The 27,940-nt window shown below is 40.4% G+C and overlaps 1 protein-coding gene across 1 annotated transcript in view; it reads left to right on the top strand.

The window, feature by feature from the left end:
• Positions 1-8,988: 8,988 nt before the first annotated feature.
• GPR156 (G protein-coupled receptor 156) overlaps positions 8,989-27,940 on the top strand; it is an 84,303-nt gene continuing 65,351 nt past the window's right edge. Inside the window, exon 1 of the mRNA XM_032406635.1 lies at positions 8,989-9,063. The gene's annotated coding sequence lies outside the window, so the exon portion shown is untranslated. The remainder of the gene's footprint in view (positions 9,064-27,940) is intronic.

Raw genomic sequence — 27,940 nt, 5'->3', positions numbered from 1 at the left:
CATGGCTATAACATGAAAAAAAAAACCCTTTACAAATCTACTAATTACTGTGACTCAGTCCCTCTGGTTCATACGAGACCAGTATCCACACATGTAAGGACCAGAAATCTTCCCACTCACTTTATAGGAAATTATTTAATTTGTGTTCCTGAGACAGTTCTTACCCATTGTGTTATTGGAATTCCTCTGCCTTTCTTGGTCAAAGATGATGCTGTTGCTACTTTTATTTCTTAGGATTGATTTCTCACATTGACATCATCTTTAAGTTTTTTAGGTATGCTTCTAGTGTTCATATGAATATTCACTACAACTCTCTGAACTTCTTTCTTCATTTTTAAAATAAAAAACTTTGCCAGTTTTGATATTCTGTGATTATATATCAAGTAAACTATAGAGGAAAGTTTTTTTTTAAGATTTATTTATTTATTTGAGAGAGAGAGAGGAAGAGAGAGCATGGGGGGAGAGGCAGAGGGAGAGAGAAACTCAAGCAGACTCCACGTTGAGCACAGAGCCTGACATGGGCCTCAATCTCACGACCCAAGATCACGACCTGAGCCCAAACCAAGAGTGGGACACTTAAACAACTGTGTCACCCAGGTGCCCCTAAAGGAAAGTATTTATTTGGGGGAACGTTTTTCTTCTCTTAAGGACTTTAGCCTCTATTGGGACCCTTTTTTTCCTACCCAGGGTCACAGACACTTAACCATTAGGCTCTATTAGTCTGCTTGAGTTTTTTTATGGTAATGCTAGATTAAAGAACACAGCCTAGATTAGAAGCCAAAAAGAGCTTCAGACTCCTTCTTCCCAAATTGAACTTAACCACCCAAGCATAAGTAAAACTTGTACACTACAGGCTATCTACAGAAATAGGTTCTGCTCCAGCTAGTCTACCATACAAAGAAAAGAATGTATATCTCCTGTGGGCAGTATCATTCCAAAAGAAAGCCAAGCAAGGACTTGGCCATGGGAATGCAATGATCCTTTTTCTAAAACAATAATCACACAAACCATTCTACCTCCCACAGAAGACAACAGGTAAGAGGTGAAAGTAAAAAGAATTGCAGCCTTCTCCCTAACACTTCCAAGAAAGCAGAAGGACTATGTTTTGGGTCAAGGTAAGAAAACATGGAAAGGGAGAGGTTGGTATCCCTTACACTTGATAAATATTTTTTGAAAAAATAATAACAAAAGAATAAATGCCATTCTGACAACAGTCCATTCTTAGAATGTAGCATTTGCAAACTACCAGAGCCTTCTAGGTATGAGTGTAAGTTGGAGCCAGGTTTTGGAGGTCAATTTGGGGCCAGGCAGGGAGCATCTCAAGAACCTGAGCTGGGTGCTAAGTCTCAATGCCTGATACTACTAGTTGGTTAAAGAGGATGAAGCCTGGGGATTCTAGTGACTTTCAGGTCGATTTCAAGGTAAAAATTCTGGAGACTTATTTTAAATTCCAAACAAAACAAATGAAAAGAGAGTTAAGTGAGGAACCAGGAAGGTGAAGAAAGGAGGGTCTTTTTCATGAGAAGGGTTAGCATGGGTGACAGGAAGAAGAGATCTGCAGGGCTTAACCTGGTCAGAGTTCTATTGCTAGTGCCAGTTCATTGATTCAGTGTTCAGCTAACACCATGGGAGAGTCTACAGCAAGAATAATAGCTCTGCCTCTCCCAAACACACCTGCCAGTCCGATGCAGGGGTGCCCTTCCTTCTGATCTACCTTGAATTCCCCCACTCCAATTAAGTAGAGTCATTAATGTCACAAACAGTTCTAGCAGAAACTTTATCTCCAGAAAGTTTCCATCAAAACGTGCATGGATGTGTTCTCTAGCCCCCTTCATGGTACCTGTAGTAATACCTCAATTTATAATTCAGCTGGATGCCTAAGTAATTCCAGGTAAGGAGATATTTCATTAAGTTACCTTTAAGTAATAGCCCAGAGTAATGTTAAGACTTAAATTTAAAAGTTCCCCCAAACTTGGGGCACCTGGGTGGCTCAGTCATTAAGCGTCTGCCTTTGGCTCAGGTCATGATCCCAGGGTCCTGGGTTCGAGCCCCACATCAGGCTCCCTGCTCAGCAGGAAGCCTGCTTTCCCTCTCCCACTCCCCCCTGCTTGTGTTCCCTCTCTCGCTGTGTCTCTCTCTGTCAAATAAATAAATAAAATCTTTAAAAAAAAAAAAGTTCCCCCAAACCTTGTGAACTGAAAGTTCAGTTTAATTCAACATTCACTGTTGGGAGAAGAAAGGTGTTAAATATGATAAAATTATTCAATAAAAACCACATCAATTATTCTAAACATGGAAGCTATTAAGCCATTTCTGTTAAAATCAGTCATGATAAGAGAAATTTTCCATCATTGTTGTTCACCATTGTTTTGTAGATCTTGGAAAATGCAATGAGAAAAAAAATGTTAAATTATTATAAATACTGTGAAAATATTAAATTTTTTGTTTTTGATATGATTATCTAGAATTTTCAAAAGACTCTATTAAAAAACATAATGGAGTTAAATCACAGTTGGGTAAGATGACTAGATACCGAATAAATTTCTTAAACCTATTATTTTCTCCATATAAGCCAACTATGTAAATGGGGAAACTATTCCCCTCAAAATAGTGACAAAACTATAAAATATCTAGTAATAATTTAACTAGAATGGGAGAAACACTTCCAGAATAGCAGAAAAGGACCTCCAAAAATCCACACTTTATAAAACAACAGGAACAAAAGTCTTGCCACACACAACACACCTTTATAAAACAACAACAACAAAAAATGATCAAAATAAACTTTTTCAGAACTGTAGAAATTAATCAAAAGCCTGAAACAATCTGAAGAATATTTATTCAAATAAAATGGCTGAATCTTGATAAGAACAATAAGCTTTCTGGCATTTTAACTTGTCCTATTCCTATTTGCCTCACCATAGTTCTGCAGCAGACTGAAAAACCAACAGCCTTATAACTATGGTAGCTGTGGAAAGCAGCAGTCTAGCAGCCACTGGAGAGAGCATAATGAAGTTGGAGCTCTCCCAAAAGCCCCATCCAAACAGAATTGTTATAATGTGACTATCTGGTAGCTCCCAGGAAAAACTTCATTCACAGGGATTATCTATATCTGACCTGACTCAGACCTTGATCACTGAGAGAAGCTCTATCTCCAGGGTGTTTGTCAAAAACATTCAGTGACAATTTTTTAATATCACAGCCTCTCGACACCGCAGTATGAGTTGGGGAATACAAGAAGCCAGCCAAAAAAACTTAAAAGAAAAATCTGGAGAATGAGATGTTCATAGGAGGATTTAAAAAGTTCAGACATGTTTCTGGAGATGTGGAAGGCCAAATATATATGGAGAGCAGTGTGCATACCCTGAAAAGACCTGAAAAGACCCCAATCTTTCACCTCTGGATGACCTGGTGGCTCTGAAAAGCAGGAGGTGAAGGCTAAATCACAGTTGTAAACTGCTGGAGCATTAAAGTCTTGACACACACACACACACACACACACACACACACACACAACTCTTTGGCAAAGGATGGGGAACTTATTGTTTCAAAGCATTTAAGGAAATCTCTGTTCAATCATTAGCTGACTACTAAGCTAACTGAGCAGAAACATAAGTGGCAGCACAGGACAAAGAACACAGACTTCACAAAATAAATCCAAGAAAGTCACTAAACAAGCAAACAAACAACAGCAGTAGCTACAACACAAAATAACAAGAAATAAACAACAACAAACCTTGAAGTTGGTGAAGGAAATCAAATTTACAGAGTTGTCACTATATAATTTAAAGTGCCCTATTTTTCAACAAAGAAATTATGAGACACACACAGAAATAGGAAAGTGTGGCACATACACAAGGGTAGAAAAGGCAGTCAATAGAAACTGTTCCTAAGGAAGCCCAGATTCTGAACTTACTAGACAAAGTTTTTAAGCCAGCTATCATAAATATGTTCAAAGAATCAAAGGAAATTGTACATAAAGAATTAAAAGAATGAGAACAATGTCTCACAAAATAGAGAATATGAATAAAGAAGTTATAAAAAAAAGAACCATGTAGAAGTTCCAGAGTTGAAAATTATAAATATTGAAATGACAAATTCACTAGAGGAGCTGAACAGGTTTCACAGGTAGAAGAAAGAATCTGCAAACTTGAAGATAGATCAATTGAGATAATCCAGTCTGAAGAACAAAAAGAAGAATAAAAAATGAACAAAGCTTCAAAGACTTTGTATGATACCATCAAGTGTACCAACACAAGCATAATGGGAATCTCAGAAGAAGAAGAGAAGGAAGGAAAGGCAAAAACAATATTTGAAGAAATAATGGCGTAAAACTTCCCAAATTTGATGAAAAGCATTAATCTACACATTCAAGAAGCTCAACACACTCTAAGTACAATAGGCACAAAGCAATCCATACCAGAACACATCATAGTCAAACTGTAGAAAAGCAGACTCTTTAAAGCAGAAAGAGAAAAATGGTTCTTCAAATACAAGGAAGCCTCAACAAGATTAACAGATGACTTTCCATTGGAAACTATGGAAGTTAGAAGGCAGTGGGATGACACATTCAAAGGGCTGAAAGGAAATACTGTCAAGCAAGAATTCTGTATCTAGCAATCATGTCCTTCAAAAGTGAAGGAGAAATTCAGTCATTCCGAGAAAACAAAACCAAAGATTTTGTGGCTTGCAGACCTGCCCCACAACAAATGCTAAAGGGAGTCCTGAAGGCTAAAATAAAAGGATACTAGACAGTACCCAGAATCCACATGAAGAAATAAAGAGCACTGGTAAACTTAACTTCATAGGTAAATGTATAAAACAGTATAAATGTAACTCTTTTTTAAAGATTTTTTTAAAGATTTGATTTATTTGAGACAGAGAGAGAGAGCAAGCATGAGCAGGTGGAGAGGGAGAAGCAGACTTCCTGCTAAGCAGGGAGCTGGATGTGGGGCTCCATCCCAGGACCCTGAGATCATGACCTGAGCCGAAGGCAGATGCTTAACGAACTGAGCCACCCAGGTGCCCCATTTGTAAGACATTTGTAACTCTTTAAAAGACAACTGCATAAAGCAATAACTAATTATAAAACTGTGTTGATGGTTTATAATGTATAAAAACAAATAATATTTGTGTGAAAATAATAGCACCAAGGAGAGAGGAGGGAATGATGCTATATTGGAACAAAATTTTGTATGCTATGAAAATTAAGTTGGTAGCACTCCAAATAGATTAAGTTCAGATGTTAATTACAATGTCCAGAGCAACCACTAAGAAAATAATTAAACATATAAAATTAAAAGCAACAGAGTAGATCTGAGGATTTTAGTGCCCAGAATTAAGGACAATCATTTTAAGACAATGCCAACCTAAAATTCAAGATACAAATTCCTGCAACAGGGAGTCTATTTGTTCTAGTATGGGTTATGACATTGCTCTGGTCAAAGGGTGGGGTTCCAAGATTGGCAGACCTCTAGAATTGCATGGGAGGGATAGCAGGAAGCATTTTCCCAAAGGAGTGAATTTGGGGCAGAAAAAAAAATGACAACCACTAAATGTGTTAACACTTTGTTAACCACAAATTTGATTATCAAAATAGTCTATTTAATGTGACTCTGCCAGATAATCATATACAGAAAATTTGTGCTATAATATAAATACAAGTACATTTGTGAATGGGGAAAAATAGATTTATAGTGACTAAGTATGGCATTAAGGAGTAGGATGATATGTCAATTTCTTGAATAAATTGTGAAATACTGAAATAGAAGATTGGTTTCTGAAGATATTGCAAAATCTGGTTTAGTTTCCTAAGCAATGTATTGTCTGTAATCATAAGGCATGTGAAATTAACTTGATGTCAACTTGAATAAGTTGTGGTTGATTTTTTAAATTCCCCAAGTTAAAAGATAAGAGATTGGGGAAAGTACACGCAACACATACAACATATTAAAGAGTTACTATCTGTAATGTATAAGAAATGCTTACACTTTGAAAAGAAGAAGACAGTAACTCAAGAAGGAAAATGAATGAAGTATATAAATAAGCAATTACAGGACAGAAAATTCAAAGGGGAAAAAGAATAGCTTCACCAGTAATCAGAGAAATACAAAGAACAACAAACTACCTCTATTTGCTTGTCAAAATGGCTAAAGTTATACAGAGGCAATCGTTACAACCTTTTAGAAGGCAACCTGTTGACATTTTAAATAGACCAATCTCATACCTAGGAATTAATCCTTCAGAAATCAAAGTACCAAGGCATTTAGATATACATATAAGGATGTTTACTGAAACATTCATGGCAGTGGCAATTTTTTTAAAAAAGAATTTGCCATGAATAGAAGAACCTGTGAATAAATTTTGGTTTATCTAAAACATTATGCATCCCCTAAAATAAATGAATTAAAGCAATACTAGTTGCGTTGAAAGGATTTTTAAGACTTATTATTTCATGAGAAAAGCAAGAAGCAGAGAAGTGTATATACTGCAATACCTCATTTTGTAAAATAAATAAAAAACAAAAACAACTGTATATATATATGAAGTTATGTTTGCATGCTTAACTTTTTAGATAGTTTAGGGTGAGGGAGAGTAGTGAGGGGGAGAGTCAGGTAAGAAAAGATTAAAAAAAGAGTGTGTCTGAAAGAAGCACACATGAAGTGATTCCACGTGGGCATACATAAATGGATATATGCATAAAGAGATGCATGAATATATGATCACTGAAATACTAACAGTGGTTATTTCAGGGTGTGGGAGTTTATTTCCTTCCTTATACTTTTATGTACTTGAACTTTTACAATAAGCACACAGTTTATATACAACCAAAGAATAGTTATTTATTTTAAAATGTGTGTGTGGCCAATTGCCATGAGGGCTGAAGATGAGTCAGAAATATACCTTGCCTTGCAGGCCCTGACAGTGAGCAGACAGGAGGACACAACCAGCTGTAACATACAGTTGAACTTAGTGCTGGAACAGAAACACAGAGAGCTGGGAGACATTAATTGATCTCACAGATCTGACTGGGAAGATCTGGAAGAACTTCATTAAAGTAGAAGGCATTTGGGTTGGATCCTGAAGGCTTGGGAGAAATTCAACTGGCAAAGACGGGGATAAAGGGAAATCCGGGATAAGGGGAGAGTGAGCAAAATAAACAGGGGCATTAAAAACCCAGGGGTCATTCAAAGAATAGCAACTGACCCAGTTTAGTGTAACTGGAACACAAGTGTTGAGTGGACAAAAGGTAGGAAGCTCGTTCACAATTGTGAAAGTAATTTATATTCCAATTGCAGAGGGGAGTTACTCCAAGTTTGTGTGTTGGGGGTGGGGGGCAGGTAAAGGTAGGAGGAATGTTTTATCAGGAGAGTGGCATTCTTAGGTCTGTGTTGGGGGTGAGGAGAGACAGGAGGCAAAAAAACCAGTTAGGAAACTATTAAAATGATTCAGCCCAAGGTAATAAAAGTCTGACAAGAGCACCAATGTGGGAATGCAGAAGAGGGGAAAGATTCCAGAAACCTATCTGAGGTAAATAGGGCAGGAAGATGGAAAACCTTCTGTGCCTGGCAGGTGAGGGGTTGGGAATACTCCACTCTGAGAAAGAGAACGCTGGGATTGGAAGTGGGAGCCACATTCAAAGAAAGATTCCAACATCTTGCAGAATGTAGAGGGAATGGTGAGAATGATGAGCTAAAAGCAAAGAGAAATTCTGAGGTAAAATAAAAGCCCCACAGAGATCAGAAAGTCAAATCCTCAATGTAGGACTATAGAACCTAAGATCTAGTTCTGCTCTCTGAAGTCGTCTGTCCTAAGGAAAATATGAACCCAAAAGCCTTCTTAACTATAGCAACACACAAGGAGGAAGATCTAATGGGTCCTCCTCAGTTTCTTCATGTTCCAAATGAAAGCATCTGGGGCTATAGAATGAGAACTCTGCAAAGAATCCTGAACAAAATCTCAGAAATAATTCTTGCTCTTGGGCAATCCAGCTTTTTGCCCAACTGCCTTGAGATAACCCTTGGCTATCCGTTTTCCCTCTTATTTTCCCCCTGGGTAGAACCCTTCCTGTGAAAAAGAACTCTGGGTAAGTAACTTCGTGTACGAGACATCTAAGAATGTCACCACCGTCGGGGAGCGTCCCCAGCTGGCTTTCCTCCCTTACCCGCCCTGGCCAGCCAGGGGTTTCCTCCAGGCACTCGTAAACATGTGGCATTTCCCAACCGGCATAAATAAGTCTGAGATTTTAAAATGGAATAAATGGAAATATGAAAAGTCTAAACAGATTCCCGAGACCCTTTCCAGATCTCCCACCCTATGACTTCTTCAGGGTGTCTTAAACACAGAGGCTCACACATCTTTGAATGGATGGACATCTCGTTTGTGGTTTCCTTTTAGCATTCCTGGAAAAAGTAACGCCCTTGTCTTTCTGATTATAAAGTAAGTACAAACTCAACGTAAAGAATTTGAAAAACCTAGAGAGCATAAAATAAGAACACTACTTGGTGACTGCACCCCAGAAATAAAAAAGGAACTTTCGCGTGGAATCCTTCCAGCCTGTTCCTGGCCAGTTTGGGCCCCGCGGGCCGAGCCGGGGCGCCGCGGGCAATGTCCCGCGGGCGGAGGGTCTCGGAGCCCGGCGGCCGGAGGCGGGGCTGCCCCTGCAGCCGCGGGGTAGGCGGAGAGCGCGACGCGTGGCGTGTGCGGGTCCGCGCGTCTTCTCGGTGCGGGCCTCCCCGGCTGAGCGCGGGGGCCGGTGCGCCACGCGGGGCGGTGCTAGGGGAGGGGCGGGAGGCGCGGCCCCGGCAGCGCCCGGGCGGGAGGCGGCCGGGGAGGGCAGCGCGCGCCCCGCGCAGACCGCAGAGGCCGGCGCCGCCGTCCCGCCGCCTCCACGCCCGGCCCCCGGCGCGGCGATGGGCGCGGCCGTCTGCCCTGGCCCTTGCCCTGGCCCCCGTCCCTCCCGGGCCTTTCCAGCCCCGCGAACCCGCGAGAGACCTGGGGACCGCGGGCGTCCCGCCGCCAGACGCGGGCTTGGCGCTTCTCGGCGGTCGGAGACCTGGTGAGGTGAGCAGCGCGCCCTCGAGGATCCCAAATTCGGGATTTTGTAGGACCTCTCTGTGGACACTATGTATCCACAAAACATCAAACACTTACATGCGGAAAGTGGAAAGGGGGCAGGGCTTTCTCTCCCTTCCAGAATCTGGGCGGTTTCTTTGGAAACGGTTAAGAATCTTCGGAACGGGAGGCGAGCCCGGGGTCGCTCACCAGGAGTGCCGGTGGCAATTTCCTGAGAGGAGAGGGGAGGGTACTGGTACTCGGTGGGCAGGGGGGGCTGTGGCTGTTCTGTTCAATGAGCGACAGACAGACTGCTGAAATTCAGAGAGCCCGGAGCAGTTTTCCACAGCCTCCACACCGAGCTTGTCCCCAAATCCGCTTTGCAGGGGCACGTTCACCCCAGGGTGCAGGGTGGCCGGTCGGGAGGATGGGCTCCCTCACCGGGAGTGTGAGGTCCCGAACAGAGAAAGTTGCATTGCCTGTCAAACTGCCTTGTTCTGGGCAGAGGAGAATCGCCCGGGAACTGCATCATCCTTGTACCCCAGCAAGCACCCGTTTGCAACTTACCTAGAGGCCACTAGTTAGAGCTCGATGTTTGAATGGTGTATATCTAAGTATACTCGTGCTACTGCCGAAGATCAACCTTGTTTTGAAAGTTGAGTTTTGTTAACATTTCAGAGTAGCCATCTGTGGGGGGAGAGGTCATGGCATGCGCTTACTCTTTCCTTTGTTGGTTTTCTAGGTACAAGTATGCATGAACAGCAGGCAAATTATATCCTAACCTGTAATGAAATGTCTTTCTTGGTAGAGTCCTTTAAGCCAGGATATAGAGGATAACATTAAATTATCGCATCCCTAGGTAAAAGCGAAAGATTTTCGGGGAGGGGTTAAAAGCTGGGAAAATTGTTGAATAGTTGTATTAGGCAGCAGGGCCTGCAAAGGAAAATTAATTTTTCTCCATCAGTGGTGATATTCAGCACAGAAGGCCTTTCTGCAAGCTAGGTAGCAGCAAGTCCGTTTGAGTCTGTAGAATAAAATGCGTTGGCAGGCTTTACTTGAGTTACAGTTGCGGAAGTGTGGGGGTGGGGGGCACTCTGGTCTCCATTTTGGCAGCCTAATTCTACCTCAGGGCCACCATTGTCTCTGGAGTGCTCCCAGTATTTCCCCTTCTCTTCTACCACCAGCTTTTAGCTTCCCCCTCTTCCTCAGTAATGTCAGAGCCTGGTCAGAGGCAGAGTTATGGTAGCCTGGGGATAGAGAACATCAAGTCTAGTGAAAGCAGAGTTGTGGCCTAGGGGGATTTAAGGGGTGAATGGGATGAAGCCACAGACTTCCAGCCTAGAAGGCTCTCAAAAGAGTGGGAAAATAATGATTGAGGGAAAGAGATTCTCTGGGGAGGACAATAGATGCTTACAATTTGTTTCCTGCTGAGGATTTTAATATTTCCTTTTTTGTTGTCTGAACATAAGGGCATTTCCAGGTGGTGTTGAAGGAGTCTGCCTTCCCACCCCACAAATTCACATTTAATTGCACTCCCTTGTAGGTTTTCAGAATCATTAGGGGCAGTGGGGAAGAGAAGAAAGAAGCACCAAGGCTCTGACTTGCCACAGAGACAGTGGAACATTGATTGACTTGGGCAGAGAAGTTGGATTTGAAAGTTGGAAGGAATGTTCCATATTTAGTTAAAAATCAGAACCTTTATTTTGCAGAAAGGTGTTGAGAATTATAACATTCATATTTAGTTGCTGATTAATTTTGTCCAATAAAGGATGCAAATCCCTACCTCTCTTTTTTTTATCTCCAACAATTTATTATGAAAAGATTTCCAACATACAGAAAAATTACCTACCTCACTGTTTATGAACTTATAACTATCTTAAGATATAAACTTGTTAATGAAAATCAGAGTTTGAAATCCATAAATATGTGATCTGGCCCCAGACAGAACTTGAATCAGAAGGTGGTTAAGAAATAGATGTGTGGGGGCGCCTGGGTGGTGCAGTCAGTGAAGTGTCTGACTCTTGGTTTCAGCTCAGGTCATGATCTCTCAGGGTCATGAGATCGAGCCCCAAGTTGGGCTCCTTGCTCAGCAAGGAGTCTGCTTGAGAGTCTCTCTCCTTCTCCCTCTCCCTCTGCCCCTCCCCACTTGTGCACTCTCTCTCTCTCTAAAATAAGTAAATAAAATCTTAAAAAAAAAAAAAAAAAAGAAATAGATGTGTGAAGGATATTAAGATTTTGAAGGGGAAAAAAATCTGGATCTTATTCTGACTTTTCCCTAAGAATTAGGCAAATCTCTTAATTTCCTCCTTTTCCCCATTCTTAAAACATCAGTTGGATTATATTACTTCCCTGCTTAACACTCTCTAATGGTTCCTTTCACACTTTGAATAAAATCCAACTCTCTTCCAGGGTTTACCTTTCAAAGCCTTATGCAATCTGACCTGTTTGACCATATTCTGTCACTCTCCCCCTCTTGTTCTTCCTTCTGCCTGAACACTCTTCCTTCAGATACTTGCACTGCTTCTGTCCTCAATTCATTCAGGTCTCTTTTCAGATGTGACCTCCTTGATCAGGCCTTCCCTGACCACCTGATCCAAATCAGGCCTTTGTCACTCCCCGCCCTCTGACCCTGCTTTATTTCTTCATTGCTTTATCATTGCCTGGCATTATATAGTATAACTGTTTCTTTGTTAATTGTCCAATATCCCCCCACTCAAATATCAGCTCCATAAGGACAAGAATTTTTTTGTTGTGTTCATGGCTATGTTCCTGTTTGGCATATTATAAGCAATTAATAAATGTTGAATTAATTAGATAATTAAATGACACAAACAAGGCATTAACTCCCATAAGGGTTGCAGAACCCTTGGTAAAATACTAGAAGTCCTTTTAGGTAATTCAGGTCAATCAATACTTTATGGGTAAATGATGATCCTGGAGATCAGTGGCCTCTTTTATCCTCACAGTGCTTCTTTTTTAAAAGATTTTATTTATTTATTTGAGAGAGAGAGACAGAGATAGTGACAGAGAGCACGAATGGAGAGGAGAGGGAGAAGCAGTCTCCCCACTGAGCAGGATCCTGGGATCATGACCTGAGCCGAAGGCAAACGCTTAACCAACTGAGCCACCCAGGCACCCCCATCACAGCATTGCAAAGCTAAATCCTATGCTAGGAGCTCCACCAGTTTTGACAAATCCACATTCCAAACAAGATATAAAAAAAATTCAATCCCAGAAATTTCCCTCATGCCCCTTTCTGGTCATCCCCACCATCCATAAGCAAACTTTGTTATAATCCGTATCATCATAGATTCATTTTGCATTCTTAAACATCCATATAAATGCATTCACACTGATGGACTTTTACATTTGACTTCTTTTTGCTCAACATGATGTTTTAAGATTCATCAATGTTATTAAGTATATCAGTTGTTCATTTCGTTTTATTCCAAGATAATATTCCTTCATATTACTATCTATACCATATGCTTATCCATTTTCTTACTGATGGGCACTTGGGTTGTTACCAGTTTGGGGCTATTTTAAATAAAGCTGCCATGATCATTCTTACAGGGTCTGCCTCATTTTGAGTCCTGTGTACTTTATTTGAAAATCTTCTTCGTGCCACCAGTGCTGAGAGACGTTTGGCAAGGTTAAGGGGGCTGTGACCGCAGTAGCAGCCTGCCTGCAGCCCAGTGAGTGCCTTCTCTAGACAACTCCACGGGGCACTGACCTACCTCCCACTCCAGAGGGAGCGCACTTGGAAAATGAATGTCTGTGCAAACTGCGGAGACCTCAGGAGCATTTTCAGTGTTTTTAGATCCTTCAAAGGGGCTCTGTAGAATGCCTGCTGCCATTGCTGTTGTATTGTATTGTTGTATTCCCTTCCTCCTCTCAGCTCCCCACCCCAGTACAAGTTGACTCTAATTAGCCACTGAACATTATGCTGTCAAGGAGTTTAAATATTTATGAGCAAGAGTCTTGTTCAGAACCTGGTAAAATATTTATGTGTTTCCATGGGGCATTGTTTTCCATCTAGACTTCTCAAGGTGTTTTTCTGAGGCACTTGTCATAATCATGAGGTACTCAGGCAGAGATAGATGATACAGCCAGAGAATATCCCATGTTATTGAACCCCACCTTGCAGCGTACCCTGCTTTGCAGAGGTGGGGGAGGATGAGCACACAGAAAAATGGGCATTAGTAGTGTCTGGATCAAGAGAAAGATGGTGTGTGTTGAGGAAAATGGATTGAAAAAATCCATTTCTATTGTTAATAGAGCACTGCTAAAGGTGGAATCCAGAGGGGATTGTGTGAAAGAACCTGTTAGAGTGAGTAAGAATTAATGAAGGTGGGATGCATTCATTCCAGATAGAAGCATGAAGGAACCAGCCTATAAAAGACATAGTCCCTTTGACACTGATGTAGACAGGGCTTATATATGACAACTATACTGAGTGCTATAATTATCACACCTGTTATGAAACTGTGGGGAAGGCATGGAGGCCAGCCAGGGTTTCCAGGTGGAGAGCAGAGAACTAGCTATTTCAGGAGGGATTGTTATTTTCCTCCAAGGAAGAAGTGTCTTTTGAGTAGAGCTCGGGAGGAGGTGTGGTGCTTTGACTGGCAGCTGTAGTGTGGAAGAGCATTCATTCCCTGGAAGAGAGTAACTTGAGCCAGTGCTTGGTGTGCGAGTCAGAACCAGAGTGCTGGTGTGGCTTGAGTGAGGTGAAGAGGTGGGGAGGGTCAGGCCAGGGCAGGTTTGCAATCGGAGATAAAGCAGGAGAGCTATAGGCCAGCCTGTTGAGAACACAAGAGTGTGGACTTTAGTCTGTTTGTTGTAGGGAACCGTGTAACTTTTGACCAGAGACTGGGTCAAAATTTGAGCAATTCCTGGGAGGTGCGTCCAACCCAAGCAAGGCCTTGAGGTCTGTTTATGTCCGAGGCGCTTCCAGAACATTTTTCTGTGTCCAGTCCAGTCTAGAGATGTGCAGTCTATTCTAAAGGAGGTAAATGACAGGGAGGGTAGATTCATTCAATATACTCCTAGGATTGACCAGAAACAGGTATCACCAACTGCCTTCTTGCCCCACATATAGTCAGAATGTGCCAAGTCAAATTATATTCATAGGCTGTATGCTGCATCCTCTGCTCTTCTCCATGGCCACTTTGCCTCGTGGGGGGGGGGGGGGGGGGGGGGTTGTTGAGAGGGTCTGAGTACCCCTTTAATACCTGAACCCAAATCTGGGACAGTGTACTTCAGATGTGGGTTGCCAGGCAACAGAGGACCCAGCAGTGAGGCTGTCAGACCATCACTGCAGAACTCAGGCCTGCTTTGACCGGGCTACTGGGCAGTGACCAGATGGGCAACTGGCAGTAGAAGGCAGAGGTCATGCAGATTGATAGCCTATAGGCTGAACTGCCTGGCCCCCTTCCACTGTGTTCTCCCTTCATATTGCAAGTTCCTATTCAAAAGTGCCCCCAGGATGTTTCCTTTTTAGCTGATCATGAAAATAGGGAGGGAGATAGGGGTGCTAAGCCTAACAGCCTCTGTACTTTATGTTTGTGATAAGGAAGAGATCATTGTAGAAGCATAGCTCTGAGGAATTCAGTTTTCAGTGCTTCAGTGAGGAGCTTTGCATAGATAGAGATTAGCAGAAAGTTCTGGAGTTCTGACGGAGAGAAGTGATTTCTTGGTATGAGGACAAGGAAGAGCATGGGAGGGCCTCTTAGAGAAACTTCAAGGTCCTGCCTGGGGTTTTGTTGGTTGTAATTGCTCTCTTGCTGCCATGGGCACCTGTTCCAGAGTGACAATGGGAACACCCAGGAAAGAGTGCTCTGGGCTTTCCCACTGCCATTTGTCTATGCTGGAACGTCAGACTATCAGTTGGCCCTGCCAGCTATCCATCCTGATTCTGCAAGGGTAACTGGGGAGACCTTGAGAGAGAAGACAGAATCAGATGTCTTAACTAGGGAAATGATAAGGGCCTGCAGATGTGGCCTGGACTGACGGTGTGGTAAGGGTCTAAAGTATTGGTCAAGCAAGACTCCAGGCCAACACGGTCCTTCTTGCCTCTAATCTGATATATTCCTGGTTTTCTGCATGAAGTAGAGTCTCCCAAAGGCCCCATTAGCAGCGGTATTTACTCTGAACATGTTGAACAGAATGCATGCTTAATTGAGTGTCTTTTCCAAATGGGCATTTTGATGATTCTCTAATTGTGCCCAGGCTGGTGATGCCTGCCTGCTTTTGGATACTGTTAGGATAAACCCAGAAGATCCAATAAAGAGGGAGCAGAAACGGTACTATCAAGAGACAGGGAAGGGAAGAGAATAGTGGCCTGCTGGGATCCTAGGTGCCCAATTATCTGCAAGTGAAAAACTGGGATGAAAGAAGATCAAATAACTACCCAAGGGGATCTTTATACGCAAATATTGCTGACTTCCAAGGCAGCCGTTAGGAGAAAAGCAGGGCTGAGATATAAAGGCTGCTGTCACAGTTAGTCTGAGGAATATGAATACCAGCTTGACACACCAGAACACATAGCCACACCACAACTGTGCAGATAACAACAGCAACATGCTGGCCGAACCTCTTTTCCACTTCCACATATTCTCTCATATTTTTTTGTAATATTAGGTATATACGTGAGATATTCATCTATACTTGCGAAGCTACACAAACACAGACCTGCTTTAAAAAGGAAGGAAAAATAAAATAAGATGAAAATAGAGAGGAAGACAAACCATAAGAGAGGCTGAACTCTAGGAAACAAACAGGGTTGCTGGAGGGAAGGTGGACGGGGGGATGGGGTAAGTGGGTGATGGGCATTAAGGAGGGCATAAGGATATAATGAGCATGGGGTGTTATATGCAACTGATGAATCATTAAATTCTAACCCTGAAACTAATAATATAGTATATATTAACTAAATTGAATTTAAATAATTAAAAAGAAAAAGTAAGTATAAAGACAAAAAGAAACTATTCCAAAATATTGTCAGCAGTAGGATTATACATGATTACTTTTTAAAAAAATGTAACCATATTTTCCATGAACACTCTAGCATTTCTATGATAATCAGGAAAACATTGAATAAAAAATCTATTAAAGAGGTTAAGTAGGGAGAAGAAGAGGCATGGGTGGAGGACAGTAGGACTGTACAAGAAGAGAAAAGATGTTGAAAGATGAATGAGTGATTGAAAAAGTTAATTCTTCACAGGCTGCTAGCTTCTGCACATTATTTTCTTTATTATTGAATATCATATATCTATTACCCCTCAAAAGATCTGGAAGCTTCTATCAGCATGAAATATCAAATGCAAATACTGAGCCAAGTATCACTCCTCCAGGGACTTAATTCTATCCTGTAGGTAACAATTGGAAGGCCCACAACCAACTTCCAGTGGTCCTCAAAGAATCTTCCACCGAAGTGCTAACACAGACTTCAAAACTGGGCGGCAGCATCTTTCCCACAGAGTTTAATGTTTATCCCTGTGGAGGCTGGGCCAGACTTGTGCATCTCATCTCTGAAGTATGGAACAGGAGCCAAGAAAAGTTGTCAGGAGTTGGAGTAGTGGGATTTTTCCAGACAAAAGACTGTTCTATTCTCATCCATGCCTCTGCTGGCTGCTCACTGGCTCAGGCAGCCCCTTGGGAAGCTCTGTGGCTGAGGCTTTGGAGAGGTACCTATAGTTTTCATTTCACAGCCACCGGCTTTCTCCAGGGGTACTATCAAGTCTGTGCTTTAATTGGCTGTTGTTGGGGGACACAAGGTGAGGCCTCTCTCAGAGAGCAGAAGTTACTATTTACCTCTACCCACCAGGATCAATTTAAAGCAAATGCCAGAGGGCGCCTGGGTGGCTCAGTTGGTTAAGCGACTGCCTTCGGCTCAGGTCATGATCCTGGAGTCCCGGGATCGAGTCCCGCATCAGGCTCCCTGCTTGGCAGGGAGTCTGCTTCTCCGTCTGACCCTCCCCCCTCTCATGTGCTCTCTCATTCTCTCTCTCTCAAATAAATAAATAAAATCTTTAAAAAAAAATAAAATAAAATAAAGCAAATGCCAGAGAACTACACACCCCACTGAACTCTGGGGTCTGGCATTACTTGTAATTATAAAGTCAATAAATCCTTTTTATATTTTAAATTTATTACATTTTTAAATTATAAAAGCAGTACACACTCATTGTAACAAGTCTAGTAAGACAGTAGTCTATAAAGAAAATGTTATTAATCTCCACCTCCTCTCCCCCTCCATCTTCCTGACAAAACCACTATTAAAAGTTAAGTGTGAATTCCTTCACTCCTTTTCTATGTTCAAACAAATATGTAGTTATTTTCTATTTCATATGTAAATGAGATCATATAATACCATTTACTCTGTTATTTGTTTCATTTTATTTGTTATGTTATGTACATTATTCTACATATATAAATTTAATTGATCCAATTTCTTATTTTTAATAGCTACTTAATATTTCTTTGTAGAAGTTCCATAATTTTTCCTGTTATTTCTGTATTGATAGGTATTCCAGTTTTCACTCCAGCTTTTTTTTTTTTTTTACACAAATTATGGCACAGTAAACATCTTACATTCATCCTTACACTTGGTTTCCATTTTCATAGGAAGATTCCCCAAACTGGCATTTCTGGGTCAAAGGGAATGCACACAATTTTACTTCTCACTGTGAGTCTCCCCTATAGCAATTGTTTCCCTCTCTTCTTTTGTCTTCCTCTCCCCTCTCCCACCGCCTTTCTCCCGGGGAGCCTGTGTCTTTAGGCAGGAGAGCCCTGCAGTGAGAACTCCTCCTTGCCAAGTGTGGATTATATTAGCTCAGTGGGAAACGGGGTCTGCAGTGTCTTGGTTGCATTGTACCTCTATTGCTTCTGGTTGGCCAGACTGTTTACAGTTCCTCTTGCTCATTTATTCCTTACTGTGGATTATACATAGTCTTCGTCTGGGGCAGGAGCAGTGTGATCAGTTCGCGGGGGGGGGGGGGGGGGTGGTTTTTAGAGAAAATAGGCTGTTACAATGCTTTCTCACAACACCATATCTGTTATGTTCCCTTTTATACCTTTTCTTTATTTCTTTATGCCTTTTCTTTAATAGTGGAATTGAGAAAAGTTCTTAGATTCTATCCCAGTTGTTTCCCCTCTATTTTGAGGGATTTGGGTGTGGGGAGTTTTATGAGTATATAGTCAATCTACTACAACTGATTACTTGACATGAGGATAATTAGTTAAGAAGGTAGGGGTCTTGGAGCTTAAGGATCAGTGCCAAGCAACAGATGCGAACATTTTTAAACAAATGATTTTAACAAACGTTTTAGGAGTGAACTTCCCAGCACTACTTGGCTTTCATTTTTAGTTTTGCTCTTGTTTGGATGTAAAACTGTAATCTGGTCCACCAGACCAGAGAGGAGTGGGATTCCCACCACACCAGGACTGGAGAAAAATAGCAGAGAAGCACGAAGGGAAGCTGGTGAGTACAAACAAGTGAAATACAAAATGCAAACTAACAAAATAGTATGAAGTAAATGAGATTTTAAAACCCTCAGATAAAGGCTGCTGTGTGACCAGGGCCCTATGAGCTTATAGACACTTTATAGAAATTTGTGATCTCTAGTTCTTATTAGAAACCCAGCTGTGAGTCTGTGTTCAGAATGCAAACGTTAGCTAAATAGGGGGAAAGAAATGATGAAGTTCTGTGGCAGACATATTGCTATTGGCGCCCATAACACATGCTGCAACTTTTACTCAATAGCTTTGAAATGGATTTCTATGCCCTAGACTGAAAACTAAAGGAAGAAAAGAAAACCAGAATAGAAGTTATTGCAATGAATTTCTTAGGAGAAATTTTAACTTTAGTTTGAACATGTATAAACCTGTAGAATAAGCATTAGCCTTTGTGTTAATACATACTTTTATAGAAACTTTTAATTTTCAAATACACACTGACCAGTAATAATGATAGTAAAACCAGTCCCTGTAATAGGTTTGTCTTTTATAACTTAAGAATTCTGTAATGTATCTTAATTGGTCTCATAGTTAATAGTAAGGGTAGTTATACTGTTTGCACTATCATTTGTGTCTGTAAAGATTATCTTTAAACAGTTGGGTCTTGTCAGTAAAAAAGATTTTAAGGTTAAACATATTACAAGGCATTAAGCATCTGGCTGTGATGGATTATCTGGTAGTAGACTGCTGCTCCCATAGAGGACATCTAGAAAAGCTAGATTTTATTTTATTTTTTTGATATTTTTAAAGATGTTTTATTTATTTATTTTAGAGATAGAAAGAGAGTGAGAGAGAGAGCAAGTGGGGGGAGGAGGATTAGAGGGAGAGGGACAAGCAGACTCCTGCTGAGTGTGGAGCCCGGCACAGGGCTCAGTCTCACGACCCTGAGATCATGACCTGAGCCAAAATGAAGTCGGACGCTTAACTGACTGAGCCCCCCAGGCATTCTGAAAAGCTAGATTTTTAAAATTTAGTTGAGTTTGTAAAAGACCTACTAAGGCAACCAGACCTTGAGAGCTAAGACCTCATAAAGAAGAGAAACTCAGTGAGTGTCCCACATACTAGATTGCTTTTCCCTTGAGACATTTACTTTTTACTAAGTAGCAGGTGAGGAGGAGCTAAGAACCCAAGCAAAAAGCAGCTGCTAAAAGTCAGAAAACCTGAGCAGAACATTCTACAGCCTGATGAGAGAGACCTGATTATGGAAAGCAGAGACAGAGAATTAGCCCAATGATCTGAGCAATTTTCCTTCCAAGTTGTTCACCAGTTTATAAGTAGCACAGACCAAGAGATAAACAAGCCAAACAGAAAGCAGTTGCTTAAAAAAACATGACAATGAGCACAAAGGCTAAGAATGGAGATATGGAAGTATATTGTTATACTACATGTGAAATGATATTGTATCATCTGAAGATAGACTATGACAAATTAAGATGTATCTGTAAACACAAAAACAATCACAAAGAAAATAAAGAAGCATAGCTAATAAGCCAATAAAGAGATAAAATGGAAACATGAAAATATTCAGTTCGCCTATGAGAAGTCAGAAAAGGAGGAAAAAGGGGACAAGGAAGAGATGAGATAAATAAAAAACAACAGCAACATAATATATTTAACTTAAATATACCAATAACTACTTTAGATGTAAATGATCTCAACACCTTAACTAATGGTTGAGGATTTAAAAAAAAGATAGGATTTTAAAAAAAGCAAAGCCACCAATATACTATGTACAAGAAACACACTTCATATATTATGACACAAATAGATTAAAGGATGGAAAAGATTTACCATGCTAACACACTAATCAAAATATAGATTGCAGCGCAAAGAATATTACTATAGATAAAGAAAATCATTTCATAATGATAAGGTAGTCAATTCATCGAGAAGACATAACAATATTAAACATTTATGCACCTAACAACAGAGCTTCAAAATACATGAAGTAGAAATGGTATGACTTCAAAGAGCAATTGACAAATTCATAGTTGTAGTCCAAAATTTTCTTTTTTTTTTTTTTTTAATTTTATTTATTTATTTACTTAGAGTGTGAGCACGGGGAGGGGAAGAGGGAGAAGAGAGAGAATCTCCAGCAGGCTCTGTGCTCAGCAGAGCTGCCCTCGGGGCTCCATCGCACCACCCTGAGATCGTGACCTGAGCCCAAATCAAGAGTTGGTTGCTCAACCAACTAAACCACCCAGGCACCCCTCTAGTTCAAAATTTCATTGACTTTTTCTCAGTAATGGATATAACAAGAAGACAGAAAATAATTAAAGATATGGAAGAAGAAGCCAACAGAATCATCTTGACCTCATTGATCTTTATAGAGCACTATTCCTCTCAACAGCAAAATGTTCATTCCTTTCAAGTGCACACGGAATATTTAGATGGACCATATTCTAGGCCATACAACAATTCTCAGTACATTTAAAAGGATTCGAGTCATACAAAGTATGTTCTTGATCACAATAGAATCAGTTAAGAAATCAATAACAGAAATCATCAAATATTTGGAAACTAAATAATACACTTCAAAATAGCTCATGAGTCAAAGAAGAAATCAAAAGGGAAATTAGAAATGATCAAAAGTAGTACTTAGCTGAAAATTTATAGTGCTTGAGGGTTTGTAAGAAGAAAAGTCTCAAATTAATATTCTCAGCTTCCATCCTAAGAAACTAAAACAAAAAGAGCAAATGAGACCCAAAGTAAGCACAAGAAAGTAATAAATATCAGAGCAGAAATCAATAAAATAGATAACAAAAAACCAGTAGAGATCAATGAAAGCAAATGTTGATTGATTGTTACTATCAATAAAATCAATAAGCCTCTAGCCAGATTGATAGGATGAAAAGAGAGCAGACACAATTTACTAATGTTATGAATTAAAGAGGTGACATCACTATAAATTCTACAGATATTACAAAAACGTTATCCAAATAATTCTATCAACTTAGATAAAATGAACAGATTCCTTGAAAGAGACAAACTACCAAAGTTCATTCAAGAAATATTAGAGAATGTGAAAGCCCACATCTATTAAAGAAAGTCTCAGCAAACTAGGAAGAGAACTTCCTTGCAGACAGTCTCTCCTTTGCTGTCCTGCCCGGTGCTTCTTTGCAGTGTTTTCAGTAAACTTCTGTCCCCTTTGTTCTGCCTTGGGTGAATTCTTTCACAACCCACACCACCAGTCTTCACCCCTTCGGGTCCCCCCACATTTGGTGGATCCCATACGGGGACCCTCTGCCAGCCTAGGACTTTCCTTGAATTCTCTGGGAATTTCTTGGGACTTTCCCCTCAGTGGACCGACTCCAGTACTCCTTGGGAAAATGACAGCCTCTGGCAGAGGTTATACCTTGGTGAGGATACAAAACCCCAGGGGGGAACCAGCGGGACTGCCCTTGCCCGGAAGAGTGAGGGATTTCCCCTCTTGCCCTTCTGAGGGATCCTTCCCTCTCTCTCCTTTCTCTTTTCAGCCCTTCAGAGGTCTAACCCTAGTACTCCTCAGACAACTGAAGATCTCTAGCCAGGGCAGCTCCCCATGTGGTCTAAAGGTTTGAGGGTGAACAGGTCAGACTGCCCATGCCTGTGAAGGCAAAGGACCCTTTCCTCTCCTCTCCTACTCCATCCCCCTGAGGTCTCCATTCTCAACGTGTGCAGCAGTTGGCAGTGGAAGCTCATCCAGGGTGAATCCACACACATTATGGACTCAGTTGGGACCCTTTCCTGACACTGGCTGACTCTCAGCCACCTTGCTTCTTTCAGCCTCCCCCCCACCCACTTTTTTCCTTTGTTCCTGCAGATCCAGCCACCACCTTGATCTACAGGCAAAATACATTCCTACCCATCTGAGTGAATCCAACAGTTCTATATACAACTTATGATTCAACAAGGATCCCAGCCCATACCATCAGAGGGTCCCCTCCCCCTAAATCCCATGGACCTGGCCACCAGGGAATTTCATTCACATTGCTTGTCAGCATGTTAATATAATACCATGCTCTGGTCTATAACTGCACAGAACCCCTGAGGGACTGACAAGTTTAAGTAGGGACAGCATGCCCCCTGTCCAGCATAAAGCAACTGCTGAAGATGAGACCTTTGCCCAAATGCCAAAGATTTGTTGTTGATCTGTCAAAGGGGAATGTAGAGGCTACTTTTAGGCAACAAGTTTGAGCAATGGAAACCTAAGTAAAAAGCCCACAGTGACCACTGGGCTGAATACAAACAGGCTCATTAGGCAACCCACCTCAAAATATCCATAAGCCTAGCTGACCAATGGGATACTTACAACCAGGCACAGGAAGATTCCATATGTTCCCATATCCTCCTCAGTCTCCCCCTTAATTAGAGCCCCCACTCCGACTGCCTCATGGCAGACAGTCTCCTTTGCGTCCTGCCTCTACTCCCTTGCAATAAACTTCTATCTCCATAAATAAACAAACAAATAAAAGAACCTCCTTAACCTCATGAAGGGAATCTACAGAAAACTTGCATCTAGCATTATATTTAATGATAAAAGACCAAATACTTTCTCCCTAAGATCAAGAACAAGAGAAAGATGACTTCTCTTACTCATTCTATTCAACATTGTCTTGGAGGTCCTAGCCAGTACAATAAGGTAAAAAAAATAATAATAATAAATGAAAAGTTTGGAAAGAAAGAAGTAAAACTACCTTTATTTGCATGTGACCTGATCATCTATATAGGAAAATCAATGGAATTTACAAAAGAGCTACTAGAACTATTAAATAAGTTTAGCATGGTTGCAAAATACAATATCAGTATACAGATATTAATTGTGGAGATATATAGTGTTAAACAATCACAATTGAAAGTAAAAAAAATTTATAATTAAAAAATATGAAATACTTAGGGGATAAATCTGATTAAAATTATGCAAGAGCTATACGTTGAAAACTACAAAGCCCTTCTGAGAGAAAGAAGACCTAAGTAAATGGAGAGATACACCTTGTTCATAGATGATATGAATTGAATGTTTATGTCCCCTCAAATTCATTTGTTGAAATCTAGTCCTCAATGTGATGATATTTGGAGGCAGGGCCTTTGGAATATAATTAGGTCATGAGGATGGAGCCCATATAAATGGGATTAGTGCCCTTATAAGAAGAGGCCAGAGAGCTAGGTAACTCTCTTTCCATCATGTGAGGATACAAGTCAGCCATCTGTAAACTGGAAAAGGGCTTTCACTAGAATTCAACCATGCTTGTACCATGATCTTGGACTTCAGCCAAGATCATGAGAAATAAATTTCTGTTGTTTATAATCCACCCAGTCTATGGTATTTTGTTGTACCAGTTAAGCTGACTAAGACAAGGGGTAGAAGGCTCAATATTGTTAAGATGTTGATTTTCCCTGAATTCATCTATAGATGTAATGCAATCCTAATCAAAATCCCAGATGCCCTTCTTATAGAAATTGATAACCTCATTCTAAAATTCATGTGGAAATGTGTAGTATTTAGAATAGCCAAAACAACTTTGTTTTTAAGGAACAAAATTGGGACTATTACTACCTGTTCATTATTTTAAATGCAAGAATGGTTTTACAGATGTATATACATGTCAAAGTTATCAAATTGACACTTTTAAATATTGGCGGTTTATTATATGGAATTTGTAGGTCAATAGAGCTGTTTTTTTAAAAAGCTAATGGATGGGAAAATGAGAGTTAAAGAATACAATAAAAGGAACATAGAACAAGCTGGAAAAATAAAACAAATACTAACATAATAGATATTTAACTCATTTATGTCAATAATTATCTTAATAAAAATAATATTCTAATTAAATGAGAAAAATTATTGTATTAAAGAATAAGCATATTAAAAATGATTATTAAAATATTTTAATTGCTGGGGCGCCTGGGTGGCTCAGTCGTTAAGCGTCTGCCTTCGGCTCAGGTCATGATCCCAGGGTCCTGGGATCGAGCCCCGCATCAGGCTCTCTGCTCAGCGGGAAGCCTGCTTCTCCCTCTCCCGCTCCCCCTGCTTGTATTCCCTCTCTCGCTGTGTCTCTCTCTGTCAAATAAATGAATAAAATCTTTAAAAAAAAATATTTTAATTGCTGACAGAGTTTGTCATAGCCTTTAATATCTTAGTGAACCACACTTTATTTGTGGGTAGCCACAAAGAAATATTTGATTTATGAGAATAATATAAGGAAAAACTTAATTAAAAACTTTTCTCTCAACACCAAAAAAAAAAAAAAAGAAATCCAATTTAAACATGGGCAGAGGATCTTATTAGACGTTTTCCAAAGAAGACATATAGAGAACCAACAGACACATGAAAAGATGCACAGCATCGCTTATCATCAGGGAAACTGCAAATCAAAACTAGAATTAGATATCACCTCACACCAGTCAAAATGGCTCGTATCAAAAAGATGAGAAATGACATGTATTGGTGAGGACGTGGAGAAAAGGGAACCCTCATGCACTGTTGGTGGGAATGTAAGTTGGTGAAACCACTGTGGAAAACAGCATAGGGGTTTCCTCAAAAAATTAAAAATAAATAAAATCTTTAAAAAAATAAATAAATAAACATACCATATGATCCAGTAATACCTCTACTGGGTACTTACCCAAAGAAAATGAAAACACCCATTCAGAAAGATATATGCACCTCTGTGTTTATTGCAGAATTATTTACAATAGCCAAGATATGGAAGCAACCTAAGTGTCCATCGATAGATAAATGGATTAAAAAGATGTGCATGTATATATTTATACAATGGAATATTACTCAGCCATAAAAAGAATGGAATCTTGCCATTCATGATAACATGAAGGGAGCTACAGGGCATTCTGCTAAGTGAAATAAGTCAGAGAAAGACAAATACCATATGATTTCGCTTAAAACAAAACAAATGAACAAATAAAAAAAGCAGAAACAGACTCACCAAGACAGAAACCACCTGAGGGGGGTGGGTGGGTAGGGGTGGTGGGTAGGAAGACAGGCAAAATGGGTGACGGGGAGTGGGAGGTGCAGGTTTCCAGTTATGGAAATCATGGGAATGAAAGGTATTGCATAGAGAGTATATAGTCAATGGTATTGTAATAATGTTGTAGCTACACTTGTGGTGAGCATAGAGTTGTGGAATCACTATGTTGTATGCATGAAACTAATGTAACATTGTATGTCAACTATACTTCAATAAAAACAAACAAAAACTTTCTTTTATCCCTGGCTTCAGCTGAGTTGTAGTTTGAAATGAGCCTCGTCATGTGGGATGATTGAGGTTTATGGGGGTGGTTGATGGGCTGCCTATGATTTTAAATGTAAAATATTACATATTTGTATGTTTCTCAGGAGAGGGTCTATAGCTTTCATCAGTATCTCATGTCCAAAAAAATATTTAAGAATCATTCAAAGAATGAAAAAAATGAGTGCTGTTTTAAGTGTCTAATTTCTTAATAGTACTTCTCTGAGATTAATTTCTAGTGAACAAGTCAAATGACTTGATCTATAAATGTGTACATGAGCCTCATCACAGCAGCTTGAAGTAACAAATTACAGGTTACTTCAAGAGTTTGTGTGATTTAAACTTTTATGAAAGCCCTGTATTTCCTTTAGTTGGACTACGATTCTCATGGTATGATTCCCGCACCAGCAGCTGCAGCATCACCTGCGAATTTACTAGAAATGCAAATTCTCAGGACCTACTAAGTCAGAAACTCTGGAGATGGGGGCCAGCAATCTGTTTTTTAAGGAGCTCTGTAGGTGATTCTGATGTACACTGAAGTTTGAGAACCACTGTGTTAAACTATACCTAGAAAAGCCCATTCTCTACCCCCTTCTTCCAAGCCAAGTTTAGGACAGTTTGTTAAGGAAGTGGCTGCAGAAGGGACAGTCTAGTTTGATGGCTTATATTTTCCATCTCTTTATCCTCACAGAGCCGGAATTGCTCTCACACAAGGATACTGGGTTACGCAGCAACACTAAACAACAGTTTAGAGAAAATCAGTGTCTAACTGAAGGAATTTAGAGACACAGCATGAAAGTTCACTCATAAAAATTCTGACCAGGAGGGTTTTCAGAGAAGAGCCCCAGTAATTCCAAAGGCCTTGGATCTCTACTTCTTTTGAGGAGGAGAACATTCAGTCTCCCAAACTGATTGAACCTCAGAAACAAAGTTTTGTTTACCTTTTTCCAGCTGTGTGGCACCCTCACAAATGTCCTTTAAAGGAGTGCTCAGTATCACCACGGCTCTGTTTGCGAGGTAGTAACCTAGAGTTCACTCAGCCTATGTCTGAGAAGCCAAACGGAGAGGTCTTAGCTGTAGCAGCATAAAACTTGAGCTATCCAAAACTAGCCTCTGAAATGTCAAATGATCATTCTCAGGTCCTTCTGTTACCTTCTGAAGCTTGATTTTTTGTGACACCTTACTGTTTTGTTGAAGAATAATAGCATAGAGCACTTCACAGCAGTTCTCATTAAAGGAGGGCAGCCAAGTGGAATTCATTCTTGGCTCTTAATAGTTTTCAAATGAGAATTTTATTGCATATTAATGAGCATCAATTGACATTTGTGACTGGTTTTTATGGAAATCATGCATGTATAATTTGCATAATAGTACCTAAGTGCTTTTAGGTAACAATGCAACTCTGAGAAGTTGGTAAGCGTTTTAGTATGTTGTTTTTTGTGTTTTTTTGGTTTAATTCCCAGCTCCACTCCCTGGCAATAGTGTTGGAATATTAACAGGTCTCTAGGATCCGTCTGTAAGGAGTCTCTAAGATCTGTCTATAAGGCAGTAATTATTCACTGCTCAGTTTGTGTGGTTGTGCCAGCTTATACTGAGAGCATAGAGAGAGTCAGAAAAACACATCAGGGCAGGGTTCTAAAAGCAGGAGATGCTCCCACTGTAGTCAGAGAGGGATGGTCTAGCCCTTCATAAATCAAACCTCCTGCTTCTCCTGAGTTATAGGAGTATCTAGACAGCCCTGAGGATTGTTCCTAGAAATCTAGGACTCCTATGCTCTGTGATGTTTTGTAAATGTCTCTGGGTCCACTTCAACAAATATGTATTGATCGCCTACTATGTACCAGGCACCATGCTAGGTGCTAGAGCAAGGACACTTTGGCTTGTTCCCTGCTGCAACCTTAGCTCTTAGAACAGTGACTGTTGCAGAATAATTGATCAGTCAGTATTTATTGAATTAATGCAGATGGCCTCTACCACTGGGGATATATAATTCATTATTTTTTTTTACAAAATCTGATTGTAAATATAGTATAAAGATCATTACTCATAATGTTAGAAGATTAATGATTCAGAACTTGGAATTCTGTTAGGATATTTAGAGAAACAAGATGAGTAACCTCAGTTATGCACCCTCAAGTCTCCTG

Source organism: Phoca vitulina, unplaced genomic scaffold (genome assembly GCF_004348235.1).
Source record: "Phoca vitulina isolate PV1807 unplaced genomic scaffold, GSC_HSeal_1.0 scaffold8, whole genome shotgun sequence".
Taxonomy (NCBI): Eukaryota; Metazoa; Chordata; class Mammalia; order Carnivora; family Phocidae; genus Phoca; species Phoca vitulina.
Note: the sequence above shows the minus strand (reverse complement) of the source record. Positions and strands in the feature narration are given on the sequence as shown.